Source organism: Notothenia rossii (genome assembly GCF_949606895.1).
Source record: "Notothenia rossii genome assembly, chromosome: 9".
NCBI lineage: Eukaryota > Metazoa > Chordata > Actinopteri > Perciformes > Nototheniidae > Notothenia > Notothenia rossii.
In genome coordinates, this window is record NC_136907.1 from 51,256,834 (window position 1) to 51,266,380 (window position 9,547).

The following is a 9,547-nucleotide window of genomic DNA, read 5'->3' on the forward strand; positions in this document are numbered from 1 at the left end:
AAGCTTTAGGCATTCACCTGTGTGGAATTAACAGACTGTATTTTATGTTGTAGAACAAAACGTAAAGATCTGTTTTTTTTAGATGAGGGACCTCGCAAGGGTAAATTGTTAAATAATTTCCCGGTTATCAGGACTAAGTCCTGCACCTGTTAAGGTTTACCTTTAAGAAGCCCTACACACTTTCATTTAGCTTTGGTTTTGTGCACCAGGTGGCACCTGCAATGCATTGTCCATTGCACAGACACAGCTCTCCAATTGTAAGGTGACATTATGAGGAAGGGAGAAGTGTCTGCACAGTATCAGTGAACACAGTTCCTGAGCCTGTGTCTGACTCTTTGAACATGCATGAAGTCAGTCCTTTTGCAGGAGATAGAGCTCACACTGCATGTTGATGGCTTTAGAATCGGGCTGCATCAGATCTCTGCTTCTCCTTATCTCCAAGGCCTTTCTGTGCTTCCCATGGCCTCTCTGCTTAGAAGCCGCATCAAACAGGACTTTGTATTGTTCCGATTCAATAAAGCGGGTGAAGGAGTCGTTCTCCATGAGGCTGTAGATTTTCCTCTGCGCCACAACAAAACATGACAGAGATGCTTGCCGGGCACTGCCTGATGATATCTCTTGTGTAGAAATCTAAGTTCACCTGCAAACAAAATGTAACATAAACACAACTTGAATAACTGAAACATGCTGATTCAATGTAAAATGTTGCAATCAACAGCTGCACCTGCATAACTATTGTTGGAAAGGAACTATTTAAAATCTAGGTTACTGTGGTCGATGTACAGTAAATGATACAAGTCAGAGTGTTTTTTAGGACTTTCAATACTTGATTATTTTTCTAGTAAATGCCACTTCTCGTCATTTGTGCAATAAATATATTTACTATTAATGTGAAAACTAATGATGTATCTCTTGTCCCATGCGTAGTTTCGATGTTGGGCCAGTAATCATCTATATGTTAGGAGGGTTAACCCTAAGCCTAACGGGTGATGCTGGTCTCCGGTCGGGCTCGGCCGGTCGATGGGTTCCTTCAGACCACACCCCAAAACAGGGAGGGTTCGTGATGAAAGGGACTAAGAGGGTCACATGTACCCATTCACTAACCCACTCTGATCCTTCCCGCGGCCCGTCTCCTGGGCTCCCGTTGCCCGGCCAGCCCTCTCCGGGACTCAGCTCACCTCTAGGACTTGGTTCTGGCTCCAGCTGCTCCTCCCATTGGGAACCAGAATCCCTTTATTCTCCTGACCTTTTAGATCACATTCCCCCAGGATCCCCTCAGCCTATAACCAGTCATAAACATACACATTTTCCAGAATTGGTCAAAACACTTTAAAAACTCACATTTGCCCATATGTCGAATAACACACACACACACACACACACACACACACACACACACACACACACACACACACACACACACACACACACACACACACACACACACACACACACACACACACACACACACACACACACACACACACACACACACACACACACACACACACACACACTTGGGGGCGGGCCCACCTGTCAGTTTTATGCATACTAATGTGATTGAAACAGCATTTTTATTTTTATTTTATTATTTTTATTATACACCATAAGGCGCAACAGTGGGGGCTTTTCACACCTGTGAATACACATCACCCCCCCTCCTATCGACGGATCTCACACCTACTTGGGACACACACACACACACACACACACACACACACACACACACACACACACACACACACACACACACACACACGCACACGCAACAGCGGTAATTAAAGTTTAAAAGTCTCAAAAATGCTACAACTACTGTCACAAACTAGATGAATGTGAAGTATTTTGTTAAAAGGAGGATGGCAGCGTAATTAAGGAGCACTTTTGGAGTGACTTTGATGGTTATTGGACTCAGGATTCATTAATTTGGATTCCCGCTGTATGAAGAAATGAAAGGACGGCGAAAGTGGAAACAATTCACAAAGGGATTAAACTGTTTAAAACACATGCTCAGAGTAAACCGGATTTCGCCGATGTGTTTCTGTGGATTCAAATGTCGTAAATAATCTACAAAATGGAGGAGACCGATCTGATCAGAGCAACTGTGACAAATAATCCAACTGAAACCGGCATGGACAATGACTATGTTTTAAAAATGCGTTTATCCAGAAAAGTCTGGTTTGGACACTTTACGGGCAGAAGAAATATTTCTATTAAAGAAAGAATTATACATTTCTGTCTTTTTATGCCTTTAATAGCTACTAACTTGAATTGTTATATAATGAATTAATCAATTATTTTTAATATGTTATTGTAATGTAGAGACAAGGCTTTTAGTGACAATCATGTATTGCTTTACAATTATATGTAAAAAAAAATTAAAAAAAAATAATAAAAAGTCTAAATATGATATTTGGCCTCAAATCATCTGAGGACTGGCGCCCCCCCTGCGATCTTTGGCGCTCCCCCCAGGTTGGGAACCACTGCACTAGATGGTGCAGGACACCCTAATTCTGACCTAACCGTAAGGGGAGTCTTGGAGGAATCTACACAAAAGTACTTTTTTGAAAGTTAACAGACTAAATTGACCATTTTAAAGTATTTGAAACAGAAACATATTTTTTTATTCCAGTATGAAAAGATAACCTAAGTCTTGTAGATCCTGGCCTATTTTTGGAACTTTCATTCACACATTGTTCATCCGACAAAGGCCGGGACCTTGGTCAACTTTAGTGCAGAAAATTGAGACCTTAACAAATCTCAAAACGGCTGATCTTTAAAATGTAGATGTAGACTATATACTGCCAAGTTAACAAAGACTAATAATTATTCTGTCAGTGGTTTCAAGGTTTCTATTATTACCAATTACTTACCAATTCATCAATATATTGATGGACATCTATAAGCAAATTTGAATATACTGTATAGCCAACCGATATTCCCATATACTATGCTTACTGCCATGGTTTGAGCATATTCAGTCACCTACAGTAATAGAGTTTGTTTTCACCTGTTTTGGAGACTCATCCCTGATGAACTCTTCATAAATTCTTGCTGCTCTGCGTGTTTGCTCCTCTGGACGCTTAGAGGTTTTGAACTCTTGACAGGCGAGCCAGAAGTCCAGGTTTTCCTCACAGAACTCTGACTTCAGAAAGTCCCGAAATACTTTTTGTCCGCCTTTTTTACACAAGGGAACAAAACTTCATTATAAAGAAAACAGAAACCAAGCGTGATATTAGTTTTGTGTTGCTTGAAAGTGGATGAAAATTACCTTTCTGGGAAAGAATGGTCTCGAGAGATTCTCCCGGTGGGCTCGTTTAATTTGTTTCTTGTCTGCAGAAGGAAGACAAGAAGGTTTTTGTGATTTCTCAAAATATTAGTCAGCACAATATTATTATAAAGTAAATTAAAACAACACCTGTTGAATTTCCGCCATGTTAATGGACTCTGGACGAAGTTCTGGATTTTGGATTTCCCGGGGTTATGTCTACAAGAGAGGATAACAGAAAAAAGTCTGAGAATTATTTTTATGGTAGACCGTCTATTAACTTATTCTGTATTCTACAATGCGGTCTATACTCAGAGGCCACTATATTTTGAAAAAACTCTTGAAATCAACCTATCATCATAACATATTAAGGCTTGCCAACAGCAATTAATTTGTGTTACCATCAAATAAGAGTCAAAAGATTTAATAAGGTTAACCTGGAAAATTATTTTAGCAACCATTGATCCTAAAAATACACATATGTATGGATAAAAGACATGAAAAAGTGGATTTTGCATAATAGGTGAACTTTAAGTTAAATGTCTGTTTCCTTGCATCTTGTCTTTAAATGTGTCCTTGTTGTTGCAAATGTCGCTATGATGCAAGAAACATTTCAGACTTGATGTGACAATAAAGTATTATCGCACCGTACCGTACCGCGTATCATAACAACAACGCACACATCATTTACTCACATTCTCTTCGTGTCCTGGAGGTCCAAAGATGTTGCTCGCTTCATATTGAAATTGAACTGCACTACCTTATGATCATTTGAAGGTGTCTCAGCGTTCATGATGCAGCTGAATCAGAAATATGTTTCCCTATAGTCTCTGGCCTCTTCTTACTGAGTGATATCCGAATGGTATATCAGTGCGCTTCAGCTCTTTTTGTCATGCTGCCTCCCACCTCTGTTGACATACAGCCTAATTTTCATTATGAGAAGGAGCTCCATGAATTCTGCAAGTGCGTCAAACCTTGTGCTCTTCCCTAATGTTTTGTGATAGAACAGAATTCTGCTGTGTTTCATGACCCCCGTCACATTCTCCACAGTTAAATGCATTACATTCCCCTCCGTTATTTAGCTCACTATACAAGTCTGGGCTATTCTTAGTCACAGGTCGAGTGGTCATGAGTTTTGCTTTTTCAATGCTTCTTGTCTGCAAGAAGACAAGAAGCAGGACTTCTTGTCTGTTATGTGTCTTTCTTTCATAGCCTCAGGGTTACCTCCCCTCCCCCCTTGTTGCTTCTTCCCACTGTTCTCAATTTAGGCTTCGTAAAATTCTGTTGATTTTGTGATGCTACATTACAATTAAAGAAATACCTCAGCCACAAAATGATCCTTTGTAAATCTATTACTCATCCTGTGTTACCTTGAAGTCTTGAAGATTAAAATGTGATGTTTTCAAGAATCCACAGTGAATGAAGAATTAAAGTCTTGATGAATAAGTACATGGGGCTACATTTAATAAGAGCAACATTTTATCAAAACATGGATTTTACCGTCACAAAAGAAACGACTACACTACTTTCCAAAAAATCTGTATTAAATAGGATATTTGATACAGTTTTGATGTAAGCCCGGCCCCCATTTACTTCTATTGATCCAAACATTTCTAAATGTTTTGGAGTCTTTGTTCACCATGGAAGCCTGCAAGAAAGTACATTTCTAGAATCCAAGGTAACATTGGGAGAGACATTTTAATACAAATTGTCATTTTGTGGGTGAATTATTCCTTTAAGTGCAATTTTGAAGTTTATTTACTTTTAACATTATCAATCTTTCCAAAAGAATGATATGCCTCTATACGGAATCAATAATAATGTGTTATGATCATTATAAACATGCATGCTATTTGAAACTGTGCTATGAAAATGTATCATATTGTACGAATATAAAAGTCAGAAGTTCGGTCAGATGGAAAGTTAAATATCAGCAGTATAAACCTTTTAATTCATATTAAATATTGTTACTGTCCAGTTATTTAAATGCCCAATCTTTCATTTTTGAGGTACAGATACATTTGATTACATATACAGAATAACTATAGGTTATAGGAAATATGCAAAATTATTGGATATTATACTTCAATGCACACTCTCTTAGGGGTTGGAGTTATTACCCCAGGGTAAAACACTTCACATTGTTGGAGATTTGGAGGATGTTTAAAACCAACCTCGTCTCCGCGTGTCGTTTGATAAGCTGGGTGAATTCGTGAAAAGGAAGGGATTAAGAAACACCAGAATACAAGTTAAACAATAATCTTGCTTTAATGATAAACAGTAACAATACAAAATACAAATACAAACACAAAGACAAAGGAAGTACTTCCTGCTCTCTCTCCTGTCCTACCCTCCTGGTCAGCCTGAAGAAAAAGAGCTCGAACCCCTGGAAAACACAATGTTTCATACTAAAAACACAGGAGGGGGTGTGTGCGGGCTTTCCCCCCGAGGTCATCTTATTGGCAGAGACCAACACATGGCCTGTCGCACCCAATCAGTGCGACACAGCAGAAGAAACCTGGTTCACATCTTGTAGCCAGCACACACCTCCTTTATGGCCCTTTGTCCCTGAGTCCATCTTCCCCCCTTCAGGTTACCACACACAAGTTAAAAGTATGTTTTAAGATATAGTTGTTATAGTTGGCTAACTATACGTAATACATGTTAATTACTTTCATATCAATAACAACGAGGAACACATTACCTATGCTCTTAAGCAGTATTAGAGATGCTTTTCAAATAGTCAAACTTCACACAGGCCTCATATAGAGAACACACTCATTTGTCCTATAGCCCCTCCATTTGTTTGAGCTATTGTTCACATCTTTACTTCAAATAAAAGGTTTCACATTGCATATTTCCAGCTTCCTTTACACATACTGTTATTATTAATACAAAGTAACCAACCACACATATCTATTGAACACAAGTCGATTTCCCTGATAATTGACATGCTGAAACTCTTCGGAATGTGTCCCCTCCCCCAACTCTCTCGTCCCTGTCATAAAAAACTGCTTCCATTTCATATAGAGTAATAAAAGATGTTTAAGCTAATTTCTCCACAATGTTTGTAGCCATTTAGTACCCACACATGAAAGAATAAGAACAGAGGTATAGTTGACCAGTAATCCTGTAGCACATATATTTACTGCAATGAAAACACACACACATCTGCTCCAAGAATGTGTAAGCACACCCTTCTTTTACGAGGGAAACATTCCAGCGTCTTGGGACTATCTCCAAATAAGGATGTCCCCTGCTCACATCTCTTCTCTAAACACAAGGACTTCACCTCAATATATTGGGGGAGGGAAAAGATACTTTGTCCCTTCTAATTTAACACACATGAATATATATAAGGTGACATTAAAAGGAATATACCAGATTGAACTTTCCTGCCATAACACGTTACTTTAATCCTTCAAATAATTCAAATAATCCTTCAACATACATTCAGCAATCTGATAAGTACCTCTTTATAATTTTAAGAGTAGCAGAACTCAGGCAGATAACCAAAAGTTGTCTGAGAGCAACAGTACCGTGGCCAGAAAAATGAAAGTAGATTTTAATAACACTTGACAAAATGAACACGATAACTGTAGTATTAAGAATTGAGGTAATCTATTTGAATTTAGATTTAATATAAAAGGACATTTACACTATTATACAAATTGGAGGTGGACATTGAATCAAGATTTAATAAAATATAGGAAGAGGATACATGATCAAATCTTTTGGCTCCCACATTTGAAATTATTTCACTAAATATAAAGTGTATTGAATGTATTTTGGTGTAAGGGTTATTGCTGCATTGAATAATAACTGTAAATAAAGAGTATACAAAAAGTCTATCTGTACCAGCTCTGTGAGACTGTCTTGACTTTAAGCCATGAAAGTATATTAACTACTGAATATGGGACCACCATTTGGTTCCAATTTCCCCAGTGGCCACTACTGCAGTGAAAGTAGCCTGCTTCTGGGAAAGCATTTCCCCATAGAATGCTACTGTAAAGAGATTTCTGTAAAACAGTCGACAGAACATTTCAAAAAGCAAAAATAGGTAAATTATGACTCCTTCCATAATGAGTCTGGATCCATGGAGGTTAAATAGAGAGGCGAAGTCCCCCCCTTTCCGGGGGACCTCCATGGGACCTTATTTCGGAAAAATCATGTATTGAAGTCAATGGAGAGACAAAGATTATGTTTCGATCCCGTTTGAATTGTGCCACAAATTACACATATGATGTTTGTCAATTTAAAAGATAATTTTGCAAGTCAACATTTTTTAAATGTGTAGTAAAACTGTGAAGTAACACTTTTTGTTGTGGGAAACTGCTCAATGACCTACATCTCCCGTCCCGCACCACACACCAAGACGGCCATCACTCGTCACCTTGGCACATTTCACTTCTTTCTTTCAGAATGAGGCGAAAAGTATTAAACGAGGTGAAAATCTCTACAAGTCTGCATGTTGAGAGCTGTACATACACATAAGGGGAGATAGTCGGTTCCGTAAGAGCCAGCATGCAGGACCAGGATTCTGGGATTTGTAGCCTTTCTAGTTGCGTATTTTTCATAGTCTTATATTTCAACAGTTTTACGACAAACTGTGACTTTTTTGACATGGAAATAGTTTTTTAAAATTGACAAACATCATATGTGTAATTTGTGGCACAATTCAAACGGGATCGAAAGATATGTTTTCTCTCTCCATTGACTTCAAAACATAATTTTTCCAAAATAAGGTCCCATGGGACGGAAGTAGATGACTTCACCTCTCTATATTTGTAAAATTGAAGATTGTAAAATTGAAGAAGAAGAAGAAGAAGAAGAAGAAGAAGAAGAAGAAAAAGAAGAAGAAGAAGAAGAAGAAGAAGAAGAAAGACATCCCACAATGTTAAGTCATGTTGAGGGCAGGAAAAAGTGTCAGAAACACTGCCGCACATTTTCAGAGGCCCACATAACTAGCAAGTACAGTATGTGCCAGGCGAGAAATTCTCATTGGATTGAATGTCATTGCCAGCTGCTAATAGTGTTTTAGTCATTTGGAGATTAGCAGGATTACAACATTACTAACAAATAAGAGCATAATGTGATTTTTGTAAAAGGATCTGACTTTGTTTCTTTTTGTAAACCGTATTTTCCTGGTCTACTGACTGATTCTGTTTTATGGTTTTTAATTTCTCTGATTAAGTTTATTTTTAAATTCAGACAGAGAAGAAGGTATTGGCCCCGGTATATTAGTCATTGCTCCCAGAGTCTGATTGTGGCCAGACTGATAGGCCGACGGTTCCAAGATTGAGCAACAATAGCCACAGCTTTGTGTCAGAAACTGAAAGTGAAAATGGTTACTCTCACTTTAGGATATACATGTATATACAACCTGTAAAATGTAAATGTGTCTCAGTGAAAGAGATTTTTGATCTTAAGGAGGCTGCCTGAGTAAATAGAAAACATTGGTAATGATTGTTTTATGTCTTTAAGTAGACATGTTGTGCTTAGCTGTAAATGGATAACGAATATGAATTGTTAAGCACACGTCATTTGGAATGAGATATTAGAAAACCCCCGAATAAAAAAACTGTATACAAGATCAAACTGGAAATTGCCAGTGACGGACCTGATTCACACGAATGTGGTTTGTAGAGCCAGACTGGGCTGTTTCAAACAGGAAGTAGCTGTGCGCAGAAAAACCAACAGTCTCCGAAAGACATCCAAAAGTGATCTGTAAAATGTTCACAACCTGTTCTGTGGTCAGGAAACTAACTCCATGTGCTGTGAGCACACCTTTAACAGAGATATCATGCAGGTAGTGGACCCTCATTTAGTTTTAATACTCATAATGAAGTTTGATTTTGTAGATTACCAACAGATCAAATCAACAGAGAGAACAGATCCGAAACAGTCATTTCTATCCAATCAGCAACTCATGACCTCAGTGTTGAGGCCTAAGTTATACAGTGTATGTACAAAAGTATACTGAGGGACACTTGATTTTTACCTCTACAATTTCATATAATAGTAATTTTCATACTGGTTTTGTTTTTGGAGACCTGAAAAACAAAAACTTGCCATTACTCATAAGAAACAGTAACATAGGGTAGCAGATTTTTCTCCTGCTTAACTTTTTTAGAGTTTATATGGAAGACTGCGACTTGCAACAAAAAACAAATCTATAAATACTTTTTCATATTTCTCGCATCAAATTACATCAAAACGCATTTTAATGGCCTATCTAGCCTTAAAATAGGCATTTTCCACCGAGAATAAGCGAAGGTCGGC

At 38.1% G+C, this 9,547-nt stretch overlaps 1 pseudogene across 1 annotated transcript; it reads right to left on the bottom strand.

Annotated features, from left to right (window-relative positions):
• Nucleotides 1–351: 351 nt before the first annotated feature.
• LOC307019901 (regulator of G-protein signaling 21-like) lies at nucleotides 352–4,004 on the bottom strand (annotated as a pseudogene). The gene is made up of 5 exons: nucleotides 3,961–4,004; nucleotides 3,416–3,484; nucleotides 3,269–3,309; nucleotides 3,008–3,174; nucleotides 352–640 (listed from the first exon to the last, which is right to left on the bottom strand). The product of its transcript is annotated as a regulator of G-protein signaling 21-like (transcript).
• Between the last annotated feature and the right edge of the window lie 5,543 nt (nucleotides 4,005–9,547).